The sequence below is a fragment of the Lethenteron reissneri genome, chromosome 53, assembly GCF_015708825.2.
Source record: "Lethenteron reissneri isolate LAM-NWPU_2019-01 chromosome 53, ASM1570882v1, whole genome shotgun sequence".
Lineage (NCBI taxonomy): Eukaryota > Metazoa > Chordata > Hyperoartia > Petromyzontiformes > Petromyzontidae > Lethenteron > Lethenteron reissneri.
In genome coordinates this window covers 6,587,815-6,607,959 of record NC_083831.1, presented here as the reverse complement: position 1 = coordinate 6,607,959, position 20,145 = coordinate 6,587,815, and the positions used below count along the sequence as shown (strand labels likewise).

The 20,145-nt window shown below is 50.6% G+C and overlaps 1 pseudogene; it reads left to right on the top strand.

Annotated features, from left to right (window-relative positions):
• Positions 1 to 1,114: 1,114 nt before the first annotated feature.
• The window catches only part of LOC133356313 (zinc finger protein DPF3-like), a 95,888-nt pseudogene continuing 76,857 nt past the window's right edge, over positions 1,115 to 20,145 (top strand).

Below are 20,145 nucleotides of genomic sequence, written 5' to 3'. Positions count from 1 at the left end.
ACTGTAGAGTACAGACGTGGAGGTAAAACCTCTCATCTGGCAGCAGCTGCTGTAGAGTACAGACGTGGAGGTAAAACCTCTCATCTGACAGCAGCTGCTGTAAAGTACAGACTGGAGTACAGACGTGGAGGTAAAACCTCTCATCTGACAGCAGCTGCTGTAAAGTACAGACTGGAGTACAGACGTGGAGGTAAAACCTCTCATCTGACAGCAGCTGCTGTAGAGTACAGACTGGAGTACAGACGTGGAGGTAAAACCTCTCATCTGACAGCAGCTACTGTAGAGTACAGACTGGAGTACGGACGTGGAGATAAAACCTCTCATCTGACAGCAGCTGCTGTAAAGTACAGACTGGAGTACGGACGTGGAGGTAAAACCTCTCATCTGACAGCAGCTGCTGTAGAGTACAGACGTGGAGGTGAAACCTCTCATCTGACAGCAGCTGCTGTAGAGTACAGACGTAGAGGTAAAACCTCTCATCTGACATCAGCTGCTGTAGAGTACAGACTGGAGTACAGACGTGGAGGTAAAACCTCTCATCTGACAGCAGCAGCTGCTGTAGAGTACAGACGTGGAGGTGAAACCTCTCATCTGACAGCAGCAGCTGCTGTAGAGTACAGACGTAGAGGTAAAACCTCTCATCTGACATCAGCTGCTGTAGAGTACAGACTGGAGTACAGACGTGGAGGTAAAACCTCTCATCTGACAGCAGCTGCTGTAGAGTACAGACTGGAGTACAGACGTGGAGGTAAAACCTCTCATCTGACAGCAGCTACTGTAGAGTACAGACTGGAGTACGGACGTGGAGGTAAAACCTCTCATCTGACAGCAGCTGCTGTAGAGTACAGACTGGAGTACGGACGTGGAGGTAAAACCTCTCATCTGACAGCAGCTGCTGTAGAGTACAGACTGGAGTACGGACGTGGAGGTAAAACCTCTCATCTGATAGCAGCTGCTGTAGAGTACAGACGTGGAGGTAAAACCTCTCATCTGACAGCAGCACAGCTCAGTCTCCCTCCGTCCCTCCCTACCTCGCCTGACCTCTCCCCTCTCCCCCCTCCCCCTCTCCCCCCTCGCCCCTCCCCCTCTCCCCCCTCCCCTCTCTCTGCCTCTCCGCCTCTCACCACCACCACTACCAGCACCAGCACCACCACCACCACAGCACCACCACCACCACAGCAGCAGCAGCATCACCGGCACCTCCTGCGGATTCAAGAGCCAGGCTACAGCGCGGTGGCATACAGACATAGACATACAGATACATACAGACAGACACATACATACAGACATAGACATACAGACACATACATACAGACACATACATACAGACACAGACATACAGACACAGACATACAGACACATACATACAGACATAGACATACAGACACAGACATACATATACAGACACATACATACAGACACATATATACAGACACATACAAACATACACATACATACAGACATAGACATACAGACACATACATACACGTACATACAGACAGACATAGACATACAGACACATACATACAGACATAGACATACAGACACATACATACAGCCACATACAGAAACATACATACAGACACATACATACAGACATACATACACATACATACAGACACATACATACAGACATAGACATACAGGCAAAGACATACATAAAGACACATACAGACACACACATACATACAGGCATACATACAGGCATAGACATACATACAGACACATACACACAGGAATATACATACACATATACATACACACACAGACAGACATATACATACACGCATAGAGACATATACAGACACGAACATATACATACATACATATACAGTGATATTCAACTCACATACATACAGACACACACATTAACAGTAGCAGACATTCAGCTCACATACAGAGACACACACATTGACAGACACAACTCACAGACACGTACACAGACAGACACACACACACAGTGACAACTCACGCCTACACACGTGTACATTGTTACACACAACTCGCATGCACACAGAGACACGGACAGAGTGACAGAACCACGTATACAGGCACACACACAGACGTACTGTACTCACACACACACACTGTGTACATACCAACATTGCCACGCATGGATCGTGTGATACGAAGATAAGAGATACAGACACCCACACACACAACAACAACAACCTCCATTCGCTACTAAGTGGCGGTGACTTCAACCACGGCGCTTGTGCCAGGCTAGGTGCGCATACGACACATACACACACACGTATTTACATACACTTATATAAAGACATTTTCCATACAGACACACAGACAGACACACAGACAGACAGACACACAGACAGACACACACAGACATAGGCCGACACACACACACACACAGAGACCGAAAGACAGACACAGACCGAAAGACAGACACAGACCGACAGACAGACAGACCGACAGACAGACACACTGACACAGACACAGACAGACACACATACACACACACACAGACAGACACAGACACACACACACACACAGACACACACACAGACAGACACACACACAGACAGACACAGACACACACACAGACACACAGCCACACACACACACAGAGACAGACACACATACACACTGACACACACAGACACACACACACACTGACAACACACTGACACACTGACACACACTGACACACACAGACACACACATACACACTGACACACATACACACTGACACACATACACACTGACACACAGACACACACACATACACACTGACACACACAGACACACACTGACACACACATACACACTGACACACACACTGACACACACACTGACACACAGACACAGACACACACACTGACACACACACTGACACACACACACTGACACACACACAGACACACACTGACACACACACATACACACTGACACACACACAGACACACACTGACACATACACACTGACACACACACTGACACACACACACACACTGACACATACACACAGACACACACATACACACTGACACACACACAGACACACACTGACACATACACACTGACACACACACTGACACACACACACACACTGACACATACACACAGACACACACATACACACTGACACACACACAGACACACACTGACACATACACACTGACACACACACTGACACACACACACACTGACACATACACACAGACACACACATACACACTGACACACATACACACACACAGACACACTGACACACATTCAAGTCGCAACTCCACGTTTGGACTCGTGGCCATGGCTACTGTTGTACAGAACCCGCTGAAATCGTGAGTACACGAAGCCGTCTGTCTCCTCGTGATCTCCTCGTGTGTCTGTGTGTGTGTCTGTGTGTGTGTGTGTCTAACTGTGTGTGAGTCTGTCGATGTGTGTCTGTGTCATTGTGTATCTCTCGGCATCTGTGTACGGCCTTCATAGGTGCTCGCTAACAGCACTTGCCCCGACAGTCTGTGAAGGCTACACGGGGGAGCTTTGTCTGTGTGTGTCTGTGCGTGTGTGTGTGTGTCTAACTGTGTGAGTCTGTGTGTGTCTATGTCATTGTGTGTCTGTCGGCATCTTGTGTGCGGCCTTCATAGGTGCTCGCTAACAGCACTTGCCCCGACAGTCTGTGAAGGCTACACGGGGGAGCTTTGTCTTTGTGCGTCTAAAATATGTACAGTATGTACATGTATGTAGGCATGTGTTTGTACAGTATGTTGTGTTTGTATGTCTATCCATCTGTCCGTGAATGTGTCTGTCCGTATGTCTGTGTGTGTGTGTCTGTGTGTGTGTGTGTCTGTGTGTGTGTCTGTGTGTCTGTGTGTGTGTGGCTGTGTGTGTGTCTGTGTGTCTGTGTGTGTGTGGCTGTGTGTGTGTGGCTGTGTGTGTGTGGCTGTGTGTGTGTGTCTGTGTGTGTGTGTCTGTGTGTGTGGCTGTGTGTGTGTGTCTGTGTGTGTGTGGCTGTGTGTGTGTCTGTGTGTGTGTGGCTGTGTGTGTGTGGCTGTGTGTGTGTGGCTGTGTGTGTGTGGCTGTGTCTGTGTGTCTGTGTGTCTGTGTGTGTGTGGCTGTGTGTGTGTGGCTGTGTGTGGCTGTGTGTGTGTGGCTGTGTGTGTGTGGCTGTGTGTGTGACTGTGGCTGTGTGTGTGTGGCTGTGTGTGTGTGGCTGTGTGTGTGACTGTGTGTGTGGCTGTGTGTGTGGCTGTGTGTGTGTCTGTGTGTGTGTGGCTGTGTGTGTGTCTGTGGCTGTGTGTGGCTATGTGTGTGTGGCTGTGTGTGTGACTGTGTGTGTGTGTGACTGTGTGTGTGGCTGTGTGTGTGTGGCTGTGTGTGTGTGTGGCTGTGTGTGTGTAGGTATGTGTGTGGCTGTGTGTGTGTGGCTGTGTGTGTGTGTGGCTGTGTGTATGTTACTGTGTGTGTGTGGCTGTGTATGTATGTGTGTGGCTGTGTGTGTGTGTATCGGTATGTACGGTGACTATGGACCCTGTAACGCCCCGCTGGGTCTATCCGACTGTGACTTGCCAACGAGCCATCGCCACTTGACACGGTCTCAAAAGTGCACCTAGCCTGGCACAAGCGCCTCGGCCACGTCAGCACCACTGAGTGGCGAATATTGATGCTGTTGTTGATGTGTGTGCGTGTAGAGTTGTACTGTACTCCACACATACCGGGCTAAGCCCAGGGGAGGCTTACATCCCGTTGTATCTGGTTTTTAAAAAAAATCATTTTCACGAAGCCCGCATTGCAATGTGATTTTGGAATGCTCAGTAAATTCGTATTTGTTTTTTTTTAAGCACCCGTTTTTCTTTTTAGCAGGAAATATATCCAACAATATTTGTGCGAATAATTTTATTTTTATTATTTTATTATTTCCATTCTACGTGACTTTACCGAAAGAACCAAGAAGATGAATCCCTGCAGTCACGAAAGCTTTAAATCGAAAAATAATTTGGCCGTGCTGGACTTTTACGCTTCGGAGCGAGCGGCGGAGATGTGGAACTCACTCAAGCTCCTGGTCTCGGAGCCCAAGCGTGTGGTAGTGTGGTTGAACCAAGGGTTGTTCTTATCCCCAAAACCGTCGGCTCAAGCAAAAGGCTTTCTGCTCAGCCCAGGAATGGTCCTAAACCTCGGTGAAGGTGCAGCCCTGCAATTCCGTGCCCGTGCCACTTCTGACAGAATTGCATCCACCAAAGGGGCCTCATGAGAGCCCCCCCCTAACAGAGCATGTTTGGCCAACTCAGACGCACTGGCCAGACCAAAGGGGCCTCATGAGAGCCCCCCCCTAACAGAGCATGTTTGGCCAACTCAGACGCACTGGCCAGACCAAAGGGGCCTCATGAGAGCCCCCCCTAACAGAGCATGTTTGCTCTTTGGTTCTTTCGGTAAAGTCACGTATAAAGAAAACATAATAAATTAAATACTAGCATACGACGTTTCGATTGCAACACAAGCAATCATCAGCAGAAATGGAATGTATTACATTCCATTTCTAAGTGTACTAGATTTGTGTTTCTATTTCATTTATACCTGATGATGATTGCTTGTGTTGCAATCGAAACGTCGTATGCTAGTATTTAATTTATTATTTTATCTTTATACGTGACTTTACCGAAAGAACCAAAGAGTAATTCCTGCAGTCACGAAAGCTCCAAATTAAGAGCATGTTTGGCCAATTCGGACGCACTGGCCAGACTAAAGTGGCCTTAAGAGAGCCCCCCTAACAGAGCATGTTTAGCCAACTCAGACGCACTGGCCAGACCAAAGTGGCCTTAAGAGAGCCCCCCTAACAGAGCATGTTTGGCCAACTCAGACGCACTGGCCAGACCAAAGTGGCTTTAAGAGAGCCCCCCTAACAGAGCATGTTTGGCCAACTCAGACGCACTGGCCAGACCAAAGTGGCCTTAAGAGAGCCCCCCTAACAGAGTATGTTTGGCCAACTCAGACGCACTGGCCAGACCAAAGTGGCCTTAAGAGAGCCCCCCCTAACAGAGCATGTTTAGCCAACTCGGACAAACTGGCCAGACCAAAGTGGCCTCAAGAGAGCCCCCCCTAACAGAGCATGTTTGGCCAACTCGGACAAACTGGCCAGACGTCTTGGAAGCAGCGGGGAGCGCCCCCCCCAAATCTACCCCGTCGCACGCAACCTTCCAATCGACTCAAACGCGGGGGGAAGATTTGACGAACTTAAAACGTCGTTCACGGCTGCCGCGCCGGGAGATCGAGCCGGCGATCGTCTTGATCTCTACAGTAGCGGTGTCGGTCACAAATCTTTGACCCGAGCCAAGCTTATAAACCAGCGGTGTCTTAAACGCAAGCAGTCGTTAAAACCCAGGGTTGGCCTTAAAACCTGGAGTTGGCATTCGACTCAGAGATGGTCTTAAACCGAGATATAGCCGGTCGTATCATTCTCAGGATTGGTCTTAAAGCCCAAGTGGACGGAGGCCTTGTGGCCACGGCTTTAGTTTTAAATACCTGTGCTGTTTCGTGTTGGTCTCATACCAGAGGTCGCAAACGGGTTTTGATTCCTTACCCGTACCGGTACCCGGCCGCACCAGGGTTGCAAACAGGTACCCGTACTACCCGTTCCCCGCCGTACCCGTACCCTACCCGTACCCGGCCATACCCGTACCCTACCCGTACCCGGCCGGGTAACGGGTAGGGTACGGGTATCGGTTACCTGATTGCGACCTCTGGGATGAAGCCATGTTGCAGGCGCGGGTGGGTTGATTCTAGGAACTTGAATTGTGAGAAGAGACAAGACGTTGGGAAATGAGTGACAAACGGTGACTCACCAGTGACTCACGGTCTACCCGTACCCGGACGCACACGGGTACCCGTACCCGGCCGGGTAGCCGGGTATCGGGTAGGGTACGGGTATCGGGTACCCGGTTGCGACCTCTGCCTCATACCCAGGCCATTGCTGGTTTTGCTACCCATGCGTTGGTGCTAAACTCAAGAGACGTTTACACTCCAAAATGTGTCTTTTGCACGTGGATTGTCTCAAAGCCACGGCCGGTTTGATTCACATGGATGGTGTCGTGGTCTTTAGACGGGACAGCAACAGTCTGTTAACTGGAAGCCACTTAGACTGGCCGTGTTGAGCCATTTGTTTTGAATCCAGTAGCTTGCAACAACAAATTTGCAACCGTGTAAGCAGTGCAGGTGGACTTCAACTACACGATGAACTAAACTATTTTTTCTTTTACGAGGTAAGGCCTCACTGAGTTGTGAAGCCATTTTTCAGAAGCGACTTGGCCACCGCAATTGATAGCCCAATAAAGTGGCTTATGATCATCATCATCACGTGGAAATGTCTAGCAGCAGGCGAACACTCTTAATCACAGTGGTCTTCACTGGCGGCATTGAAAAATGTTGATACTCCGACTGATGCTCCTGCTGTTGTGGAGTGACTCATGCAGCCAGCTATGGCTGTAGGGTTTTGGTAGTACATGTTGTTGATGTTGTTTGTTGTGAAAATTCGGTCACAGTTCCTATGACCACTGTTTCATCGCTTTTATGGCTTTATTTTGGTGATTTTTTAAAAGTTTTTCGGTTTGGCCATGTTTGTTTGTTGTAGTACGGAATTAGACTGATGGCCTTAATCTAAGTTGTCTTGTGGTTGTTGTTGTTTGACTTGCATCCCACTGGGATTTTTGCACATTTTGTGTACAGTGTTTTTCTGCAATATTTTGCCGTCTTTTCTTGGATTTTCTGTTTGCACTCAGTCACATAGTCACTTTAAGATGTTTTTTGTTCATGTTCTTGTTTTTTGTTTGTTGCGGTTGCACCCGATTCAAGAGCCGAATGGCTCACAGGGCTCTATACCTAATACATGAATTTGAAAAGTTGAAACTTGAAAACTCTGGTGGCCTTTAGTGCGGCCCCTGACGTGCAGACCGCCCCCTGACAATACACAAATGTTGATAAAGCTCCCCATCATCATCATCGTCTAAGTCCTGATGCTGTCACAAACCCCCAATGGTTTGAAATGCATGGCGACCCGCAACACAACAATGATGCCTTATCGGCGAAAGTGGGCCCCTGACCTCTGAAAATGAGTGAAGAGCGTTGCTCTAAACCTCACCACAGCACATGTACACACTTATTCTTTACTTGTTTATCCAAGAGAGCCCACGCCGAGTCGTAAGACTGTTTTTCAGCAGGCTCCTAGCCGCTGCGTTGGGTTTTTTTTATATTTTAGGATGGTTTTCAGTGCCAATTAACGACGAGTCGTGTTGACTATTCACGCGGGGAGGAAACCGGAGAACCCAGAGGAATCCCCGCACCTTGTGCGAGGGAGCAACGCTCTATCCCCGTACAGATGGAAGCAGAACGGCGACGAGTGCACATTCGTCCTGTCCCGCCTCCTTCTCCCGGCGATCCGGGCTACGGGCACCTCCTCGACGCCCACCCACGGGTAGAAGGGAGTTTTCCGTGCAATCTGTGCGTGACCCACCAACCCTCGCCGCCGCTGCTGCCTCCACAGCGCCAGCCACGTGCGCGACAGCGTAGCGCCACCACCGCTGCCCGGCTGCACGAAGCGCCCTCTGGTCAATCCACTGCTGGATGAGGGCCTCGCCTTGCCATGCGGGTCGTGGGGGTTACTTTACTGCACTCGTCAGTGCTGCCCTGTGAAGGCAGGGAGTGTAGACTTTGGAGTATTGTACAATACAACCGATAATTTTTTTTACGCACCGTTTGCTGATGACAGGCTTAGTGGCCCTTGCAGCAGCAGCAGCAGCCTATACAAACCTATTTTTACGTACGTACGTATGTCGTACGTATGTTGAACTTCTTTCACACCGTACGTAGCCAACTATGCTCATCGAAGGTGCGGGGGGGAAGGACAACTAAACAGGCTCAAACCTTAAATTTCGATTTAAAGCTTTCGTGACTGCAGGGATTCATCTTCTTGGTTCTTTCGGTAAAGTCACGTAGAAGGGAAGTAATAAAATAATAAAAATAAAACACCTGAAGACGGCTGCTTGCGTTGTAGCCGAAACGTCGTGAGAATTATTTTCTTTTATTATGTTTTATTATTATTTTATTACTTCCCTTCTACGTGACTTTACCGAAAGAACCAAGAAGAGGCTCAAACCTGCTCAGCTTCTGGTATCCGATGAGATGAGGTGGTGCATTGCCGGGTGAATCGAATTAGTGTGAGGCGCTTACGCAGGAGACGATGCGAGATGGTCAAGAATCATAATAGGAATAGGGCACGTCCGCCGGGAGAGATGGAGCGATGAATCGGTTCGTGTGCGGGTGCTGTGTGGACTATTGCATTGCATGATTGTGATGAGTGCTTTGGAGGGCCCAGCGGTGGCGAGATGTTGACTACCTCGCCTGGTCTACAGGAGGTCGTGGGTTCCATCCCGACCCTGACGCCTGCTGCTGTATATTTGGAGTTTGCGTGTCTCTCTCTCTCTCATCATCATCACGGTGGCTAGGAGATGTTAACTACCTCGCCTGGTATGGAGGAGGTCGTGGGTTCCATCCCGACCCTGACGCCTGCTATTGTATATGTGGAGTCTGCGTGTCTCTCTCTCATCATCACCACGGTGACGAGGATATGTTAACTACCTCGCCAGGTATACAGGAGGTCGTGGGTTCGATTTCGACCCTGACGCCTGCTGCTGTATATTTGCAGTCTGCGTGTCTCTCTCATTATCATCATCATCACGGTGGCTAGGGGATGTTGACTGGTACGCAGGAGGTCGTGGGTTCGATCCCGACGCTGACGACGCCTGCTGCTGTATATTCGGAGTCTGCGTGTCTCTCTCTCTCATCATCATCACGGTGGCTATGAGATGTTAACTACCTCGCCTGGTATGCAGGAGATCGTGGGTTCGTTCCCGATCCTGACGACGCCTGCTGCTGTATATTCGGAGTTTGCGGTGTCTCTCTCTCTCATCATCATCACGGTGGCTATGAGATGTTAGCTACCTCGCCTGGTCTACAGGAGGTCATGGGTTCGATCCTGACCCTGACGCCTGCTGCTGTATATTCGGAGTTTGCGGTGTCTCTCTCTCTCTCATCATCACGGTGGCTAGGAGATGTTAACTACCTCGCCTGGTATACAGGAGGTCGTGGGTTCGATCACGACCCTGACGCCTGCTGCTGCATGTTTGGAGTTTGCGGTGTCTCTCTCTCTCTCTCCGTGGTCGCGTGGGTTTTCCTCCGGGTTCTCCAGTTTTTCCTCTCCATATTTAGAATGAACATCACGCGTTTTCGAGAGTATTTGGCTGCGATATACATCCACGTCATAATCCACTTCGTTGAGCAATCATTCGTGCCCAGGTCGCTTCTTTAAAAGAGCTGCACAGCTCAGTTGAGTCTTGGCAGCTTTGGGGAAGCTTTCATCCAGCAGTGAACTCAACGTGACTGACACAGTGGCTGGTGAAATCGTGGAGCACGTGTCCATATGTGCCGTACCCATGATTGTTTTCACTCATGCCCCCCCCCCACCCCCGTGGCTTCTGTCCCTCTTTGTCTGACTGTCAGTGTCCGTCTCAAGACTCGTTGTCTAAGCGATTTGTGTTTCCCTGCGTTTGGTGTTGAATGTACAGATATGGTGGTCCAGATATATTGTGACCTCCCCCCCCCCCCCCTCAATAAATTGACCCCTAATTTTTTTTTTATTTGCACATTGGTTTCTGTTTTTGAAATAAACCTTGCTTTTGAAAAAAATAAAAGTACGTTTTAGAGAATTAAATGGGGGGGGGGTCACAAGACATCTGGGCCACCCTGGACATCTTATCTATCTGTCTGAGGCTACCCATCCATTTCTCCGTGTCAGTGTGGGTGTCTCTCTCTCTCTCTCAGTCCGACTCTTTGCCTGTCTCTCTGTCGCTCTCACCGTGTCAATGCCTGTCCGTCTCTCGACGTATCTCTTGCCTGTCTCCATGTCCACCCCGGCAGGTGTGTCTGTCACCCATGCATGTACTGGTAGGAACCTCCTGGTTACACCAGCCCACAGGGGATTATTGTGTCCGTCGTGCAGGGAGGGGCTAGGTGGGGAGGGGCTGGGTGGAGAGGGTGGGGCTGGGTGGGGCTGGGTGGGGAGGGTGGGGCTGGGTGGGGAGGGTGGGGCTGGGTGAGGCGAGGGTGGGGAGGGGAGGGTGGGGAGGGGCTGGGTGGGGAGGGTGGGGCTGGGTGAGGCGAGGGTGGGGAGGGGAGGGTGGGGAGGGGCTGGGTGGGGAGGGGAGGGTGGGGAGGGTTGGGAGGGGCTGGGTGGGGAGGGGCTGGGTGGGGGTGGGAGGGGCTGGGTGGAGAGGGTGGGAGGGGTTGGGCTGGGTGGGGAGGGGCTGGTCACCCCGTGGTGCCCTTATAAAACTCAACGTTTAACCTACTCACGCCGGCTTGTGCCCGCCCTCACAGTCAGCCATATTTGCGGAATACACCACGCCGCCGTTGACCCTGCAGGCCATTGACCGAGCAACCCAACGTTCCTACAAGCAGCTCCCTCCGCAGGAATGTGTTCAATGTCTGTCCGTCTCACTCCGTGTCTCTGTCTTTCGTCCGAGTCTCTGTTTCTTTGTCTCTCCCCTCTCGTCTCTCTCCCCAAGGCCCTCTGTCTACATGTCGGTGTCTCTCTCTGTCTCTGTGTCTCCTTCATTCTCCCCGTGTCTGTCTGCGTGTTTAATTTCTGTCTCGCAGTGTCTCTCCACATCTCTGATTCTCTGTCTGTCTCTCTGCCCCCCCCCCGCTGCCTCTCCCCTCTGTGCAATCTCTCACCGCGGCCCCCCTATTCCCCCCCCACGTGTCGCAACACGGAGCCCCATTTGTGATGTTTCACGCTGCTGCCCCGACTCTGCCGTATACGCATTCCATACACACATACACACACACCACACATACACACACACATACACACACACCACCACATACACACACATACACAGACACCACCACGCACACACACCACACACACACGCCACCACGCACACATACACACACTACACATACACACACACATATACACACACACCACACATACACACACACCACCACGCACACCACCACACATACACACACACCACACATACACCACACACATACACACACCACCACACATACACACACACATACACACACACATACACACACACACCACCACACATACACACACCACACACACACCACACACACCACACACACACCACACACACACCACACACACATACACACCACACACACACCCCACATACACCACACACATACACACACCACCACATACACACACACATACACACACACACCACCACACATACACACACCACACACACACCACACACACCACACACACACCACACACACACCACACACACCACCACACACACCGCCACCAGCAACAACAGCACAACCGTGCAGACCTAAATGATGATTGCAGTGACTGTACACACTTGCATAAGGCAACTCAGATGCACTCAACACGACTGCAGTGCAATCACTGGGAGGCACGGGACCATTTGCAGGATACAAAGACAAAGATCCCCCGTGTAGCCTTCACAGACTGTTGGGGCAAGTGCTGTTAGCGAGCAGCACCTGTGAAGGCCGGCACAGCACACGAGGGGGTGGGTGGCCAGCACCACGCCCGGCCGCCTTTGTCTCCCCAGTGGCGATGTTTACTACACACCGCACCAGGTACTCATTTGAGGCTGAGTCGACCCAGGGGAGGCCCAGGACCGGTTCAGATAATCGCTGTCACCGGTGTTGGCCGTGAGCGCGAATCGAACTCGGCTCGCCGGGTTCGGAGCGCAGCGCGCTAACACACAGAGAAACACACAGACACACACACACAGAGCCACACACAGACACACACACACAGTCGCACACACACAGACACACGCACAGACACACACACACACAGAGACAAAGACAAAGATCCCCCGTATAGCCTGAACAGACTGTAGGGGCAAGTGCACACAGAGACACACACAGACACAGCCACACACACAGAGACACACACACACAGTCGCACACAGACACACACACAGAGCCACACACACAGAGTCACACACACAGAGTTGCGCACACACACTGAGACACACACACAGCCACACACACACAGACACACACACAGTCACACACACAGTTACACACACACAGAAAATGACACACACAGAGTCACACACACAAAGACAGACACACACATAGTCACACAGAGACACACACACAAAGACACACAGTCATACACACAGTCACACAGACACACACACAGTCACACACACAGACAATGACACACACACAGTCACACAGACACACACAGTCACACACACAGACAATGACACACACACAGTCACACAGACACACACACACAGTCACACACACAGACAATGACACACAGAGTCACACACAGACACACACACACACACAGTCACACACACAGACAATGACACAGAGTCACACACACACAGACACACACAGAGTCACACACACAGACTGTACAGAATACAGCACTGTACAGAATACAGCACTGTACCGTGCACATACAGCACACAATGTACTGTACGCAACACACTATACAAAGCACTGTATACAGTACATACAGTGCTGTGTACAGCACGATACTGTATAGAATACAGTGCTGTGCACGGTACAGTGCGCACGCAGCACATCACCCTACACATCGCAGTGCTGCATTGCACACTGAAACTGTACACCGCACTGTACTGTGTACAGTGTACTGTACATGCCTGTCAAATCCACTGCTAGATGAGAGCATTGCCCCACCCGTGAGGGTGGTGGTGGTGGTTGGTTTGTTGTTGGTCATACTTCACCACGCTGGGCATGAGACGCCTCAATCGATAACACGTTGATGCTACGGATCGATATCACGTTGATGCTACGTATCAATCGATAACACATTGATGATACGGATCAATCGATAACACGCTGATGCTACGGATCGATAGCACGTTGATGTAACGTATCAATCGATATCACGTTGATGCAACGTATCAATCGATAACACGTTGCTGCTACGGATCGATAACAGGTTGATGCTACGTATCAATCGATAACACGTTGAATCTACGTATCAATCGATAACACGTTGATGATACGGATCAATCGATAACACGCTGATGCTACGGATCGATAGCACGTTGATGGAACGTATCAATCGATAACAAGTTGAAGCTACGTATCAATCGATAACACGTTGATGCTACGGATCAATCGATAACACGTTGATGCTACGTATCAATCGATAGCACGTTGATGCTACGGATCAATCGATAACACGTTGATGCTACGTATCAATCGATAACACGTTGATGCTACGTATCAATCGATAACACGTTGATGCTACAGATCAATCGATAACACGTTGATGCTACGTATCAATCGATAACACGTTGATGCTACGGATCAATCGATAACACGTTGATGCTACGGATCAATCGATAACACGTTGATGCTACGTATCAATCGATAGCACGTTGATGCTACGTATCAATCGATAACACGTTGAAGCTACGTATCAATCGATAACACGTTGATGCTACGGATCAATCGATAACACGTTGATGCTACGGATCAATTGATAACACGTTGATGCTACGGATCAATCGATAACACGTTGATGCTACGGATCAATCGATAACACGTTGATGCTACGGATCAATCGATAACACGTTGATGCTACGGATCAATCGATAACACGTTGATGCTACGGATCAATCGATAACACGTTGATGCTACGGATCAATCGATAACACGTTGATGCTACGTATCAATCGATAACACTTTGATGCTACGGATCAATCGATAACACGTTGATGCTACGGATCAATCGATAGCACGTTGATGCTACGTATCAATCGATAGCACGTTGATGCTACGTATCAATCGATAACACGTTGATGCTACGGATCAATCGATAACATGTTGATGCTACGTATCAATCGATATCACGCTGATGCGACGTATCAATCGATAACACGCTGATGCTACGGATCAATCGATACCACGTTGATGCGATGTGTCAAACGGTGTTAAGGGTCAATATTAACCGGGATCGATTTGATGAACGCGGCATTTACATGTCCGCCGAAAGAGAGAAATGTTCCTGATGAAGATAAAACAATACATATATGAGCACGTGATGTGGTGGAAATTCCACATTCCTATGACGGGGCGAGGCCACATGTTCGGTGGCGTGCCCTTTAGTCGGTTGTTTGTTGACCCCTCCGGCAAAGGTTTGACCCCGCAACTTTCCTATTGTGAGTGGAATGCTCTGACCACGATGTAAGGAGATGTTGACTACCTCGCCTGGTGTACAGGAGGTCGTGAGTTCGTTTCCGACCCTGACAATGCCTGCTGCTGCTGTGTATTTGGAGTTTGCATGTCTCTCTCTCTCATCATCATCACGGTGGCTAGGAGATGTTGACTACCTCGCCTGGTGTACAGGAGGTCGTGGGTTCGTTCCCGACCCTGACGCCTGCTGCTGCTGTGTATTTGGAGTCTGCATGTCTCTCTCTCTCTCATCATCATCATCACGGTGGCTATGAGATGTTAACTACCTCGCCTGGTGTACAGCAGGTCGTGGGTTCGATCCCGACCCTGACATCGCCTGCTGCTGTATATTTGGAGTTTGCGTGTCTCTCTCTCATCATCGTCACGGTGGCTAGGAGATGTTGACTACCTTGCCTGGTGTACAGGAGGTCGTGGGTTCGTTCCCGACCCTGACGCCTGCTGCTGCTGTGTATTTGGAGTCTGCGTGTCTCTCTCTCTCATCATCATCACGGTGGCTAGGAGATGTTATCTACCTCTCCTGGTGTACAGGAGGTCGTGGGTTCGTTCCCGACCCTGACAACGCCTGCTGCTGTATATTTGGAGTTTGCGTGTCTCTCTCTCATCATCATCGTCACGGTGGCTAGGAGATGTTGACTACCTCTCCTGGTGCACAGGAGGTCGTGGGTTCGATCCCGACCCTGACAACGCCTGCTGCTGTATATTTGGAGTTTGCGTGTCTCTCTCTCTCTCATCATCATCACGGTGGCTAGGAGATGTTGACTACCTCGCCAGGTATACAGGAGGTCGTGGGTTTGTTCCCGACCCTGACAACGCCTGTTGCTGTATATTTGGAGTTTGCGGTGTCTCACTCTCCCTGTGGTCGGAGTGGATTTTTCTCCGGGTCCACCGGTCTTTCCCTCCACATTTATAAACGTGCATTTGGAGCATGTGGCTGTTGTGAATGTCCACGTGATGACGATGATAAGGCACTTTCTCTGAGCTGTTATTTCGTGACAGCCAGGGTCGCTGCTGAACCTGGTGAACTAAAGCAATAGTTGTACATACAGTGGCGTCCTGCTTGATGCAAGTGAGAATTGAGGCATTGGTGCTGATCTCCCGTTTGCAGCCCTGCAGAGCCAGTGGTGGGAATTCCACATTCTTATGGCAGGGACATAAGAACGTGACTTCCTTTGAAATACCGTATGTATTTTTTTCCATTTTTTTCAATGTAGGGTGGCTCCCAATAAGACGGGTGAGGGTTCAAATCCTGGGGTCATTCAAATGAGTACCGCTTTGTAAGGAAGTCAACAGTGGCTGCCCCATGGATCGACTCGCCCCCGCCGTAGGAATGTGGAATTTCCTGTGTGTTCCGGGTCCGGGATGTCAACATGAAATGAACTATGAGTGCTCACTTGAGCCGGAAATCACCGGCCATGTACACACACACACACAGCTGATCTGACTAGAACACACAAAGAGAATACTCTGTGCACGTTGACACAAAGACAAAGATCCCCCGTATAGCCTCCACAGACTTTTGGGCAAGTGCCGTTGGCGAGCACCGATGAAGTCACACGAGGGGGTGGGTGTCCAGCACCACCACACCCGGCCGCCTTTGTCTCCCCAGTGGCGATGATTACGCACCGTACCAGGTGCTCATTTGTGGCTGAGTCGACCTACGGGAGGCCCAGGACGGGTTCAGATAATGAATCGTCACCGGTGTCAACCTGAGCGGGTGGCCGGGTTCGTAGCGCAGTGCGCTAACCGCTGCCCCACCGCTCCCCTATATTACATGTTGAACTTCTTCTGCACCGTACGTAGCCAACTCTGCTCATCGGAGGTGCAATAGCAGAATGGAGGTGCAACTACGCTTGGATGTGTGAATATGTACTCTGGAGTAGACACATGTACATGCGTACAGAGTGGGGACATGCATTGTTCGGCACAGTAAAGCATTAATTCCTGGCTTTTGTCGATCATGAAAAGGCAATTTTGCTTCAATGGAAACTGATGAGGTCATCATCATCATCATCCAAGATCTCACCAAAGTGATGGGAAGTGAAAGCCACCACGTGTGTTGGTTGACTGACGGCATCTCTGCAGCACTGAGCAACTGAGATGGCTTTTCGAAGACAATCTCAGAGCTTAGGAAGGACAACGACCACGACCTTGGGAGGAAAAAAAATGTTTAAAACAACAAAATCGGAGCGGAGGTATGATGAAGGCACGGCTTTGGATTGAGAAATTATTAACTGCGTGTAGGATTTGCTGACGGCCGTACTGTCCTGAGGTCATTATACAGTGGCAATAGCCAAAGTCGAAAAGAGTCTAAAGTGAATTGTCTATTCTTTGGTTCTTTCGGTAAAGTCACGTCTATAATGTAGACTGTAGCCTGGTTATTCAGTTTGGTGAGTGTACTGGCAGTCTATGATGTAGACTTTAGCCCGGTGTTTAAGTTTGGTGAGTGTACTGGCAGTCTATGATGTAGACTGTAGCCTGGTGTTTAAGCTGGGTGAGTGTACTGGCAGTCTATAATGTAGACTGTAGCCTGGTTATTAAGCTGAGTGAGTGTACTGGCAGTCTATAATGCAGACTGTAGCCTGGTTATTAAGTTTGGTGAGTGTACTGGCAGTCTATACTGTAGACTGTAGCCTGGTTATACTGGTAGGAACCTCCTGGTTACACCAGCCCACAGGGGATTATTGTGTCCGTCGTGCAGGGAGGGGCTGGGTGGGGAGGGTGGAGGGGAGCTGGATGGGGAGGGGAGGGTGGGGATGGGCTGGGTGAGGAGGGTGGGGCTGGGTGGGGCTGGGTGGGGAGGGGCTGAGTGGAAAGGGGCTGAGTGGGGAGGAAGGGGCTGGGTGGGGAGGGGAGGGTGGGGAGGGGCTGGGTGAGCAGGGTGGGGCTGGGTAGGGAGGGGCTGGGTGGGGAGGGGCTGGGTGGGGAGGGTGGAGCTGGGTGGGGCTGGGTGGGGGGTGGGGCTGGGTGGGGAGGGGCTGGTCACCCCGTGGTGCCCTTATAAAACTCAACGTTTAACCTACTCACGCCGGCTTGTGCCCGCCCTCACAGTCGGGCATATTTGCGGAATACACCACGCCGCCGTTGACCCTGCAGGCCATTGACCGAGCAACCCAACGTTCCTACCAGCTCCCTCCGCAGGAATGTGTTTAACCTTGGTGAGTGTACTGGCAGTCTATAATGTAGACCGTAGCCTGGTTTTGAAGCATGCTATTGATGTAAATATCATGGTACTTGTTTTTATCGACCCTGCATGGATGATGAGCTTTGTTAATCCCCAGCCAGAATTTAAATCCTAGTTGGAACCGTGGCCCAACGGTTCCAACCACAAAACTAAACGTGTTTTTTTTCTTCTATTTTACCAGGTAAAGCTCACTGAGCTATGTAGCCCTTGTTCAGAAGCGACCAGGCCACGAATGGAAATGTATGGCAGCCAAATGCTCTGAACGCGTGATGTCGATTCTAAATGTGGAGGTGAAAACCCAGAGGCCCCGGAGAAAAATCCACGCGACCACAGGGAGAGAGAGACACGCAAACTCCAAATATACAGCAGCAGGCGTCGTCAAGGTTGGGATCTAACCCACGACCTCCTGTACACCAGGCGAGGTAGTCAACATCTCCTAGCCACCGTGATGATGATGAGAGAGAGACACGCAAACTCCAAATATACAGCAGCAGGCGTCGTCAGGGTCGGGATCGAACCGACGGACTTCAGTACACCTGGCGAGGTAGTTAACATCTCACCACCGTGGCGCCCATGCCGCCCATGCCAACGTTGGCCCAACGTTCCATGTTGACTGGGACATTGACCATGATGTGCTGTGCTCATTGCCAAAAGTGATGGGCTGATGGATGATGAGACACGTTGCTGGCATGACAGCCAAAGGAGAGAGAGAGCGTGCCCGTTAACTACCTCGCCTGGTGTGCAGGAGGTCGTGGGTTTAAAGTGGCTATGAGATGTTAACTACCTCGCCTGGTGTGCAGGAGGTCGTGAGTTTAAAGTGGCTATGAGATGTTAACTACCTCGCCTGGTGTACAGGAGGTCGTGGGTTTGAGGTGGTGAGATGTTGACTACCTCGCCTGGTGTGCAGGAGGTCGTGGGTTTGAGGTGGTGAGATGTTGACTACCTCGCCTGGTGTGCAGGAGGTCGTGGGTTTGAGGTGGTGAGATGTTGACTACCTCGCCTGGTGTGCAGGAGGTCGTGAGTTTAAAGTGGCTATGAGATGTTAACTACCTCGCCTGGTGTGCAGGAGGTCGTGGGTTTAAAGTGGCTAGGAGATGTTAACTACCTCGCCTGGTGTGCAGGAGGTCGTGGGTTTGAGGTGGTGAGATGTTGACTACCTCGCCTGGTGTGCAGGAGGTCGTGGGTTTGAGGTGGTGAGATGTTGACTACCTCGCCTGGTGTGCAGGAGGTCGTGGGTTTGAGGTGGTGAGATGTTGACTACCTCGCCTGGTGTGCAGGAGGTCGTGGGTTTAAAGTGGCTAGGAGATGTTAACTACCTCGCCTGGTGTGCAGGAGGTCGTGGGTTTAACGTGGCTAGGAGATGTTAACTACCTCGCCTGGTGTGCAGGAGGTCGTGGGTTTAACGTGGCTAGGAGATGTTAACTACCTCGCCTGGTGTACAGGAGGCCGTGGGTTTAAAGTGGCTAGGAGATGTTAACTACCTCGCCTGGTGTGCAGGAGGTCGTGGGTTTGAGGTGGTGAGATGTTGACTACCTCGCCTGGTGTGCAGGAGGTCGTGGGTTTGAGGTGGTGAGATGTTGACTACCTCGCCTGGTGTGCAGGAGGTCGTGGGTTTAAAGTGGCTAGGAGATGTTAACTACCTCGCCTGGTGTACAGGAGGTCGTGGGTTTAAAGTGGCTAGGAGATGTTAACTACCTCGC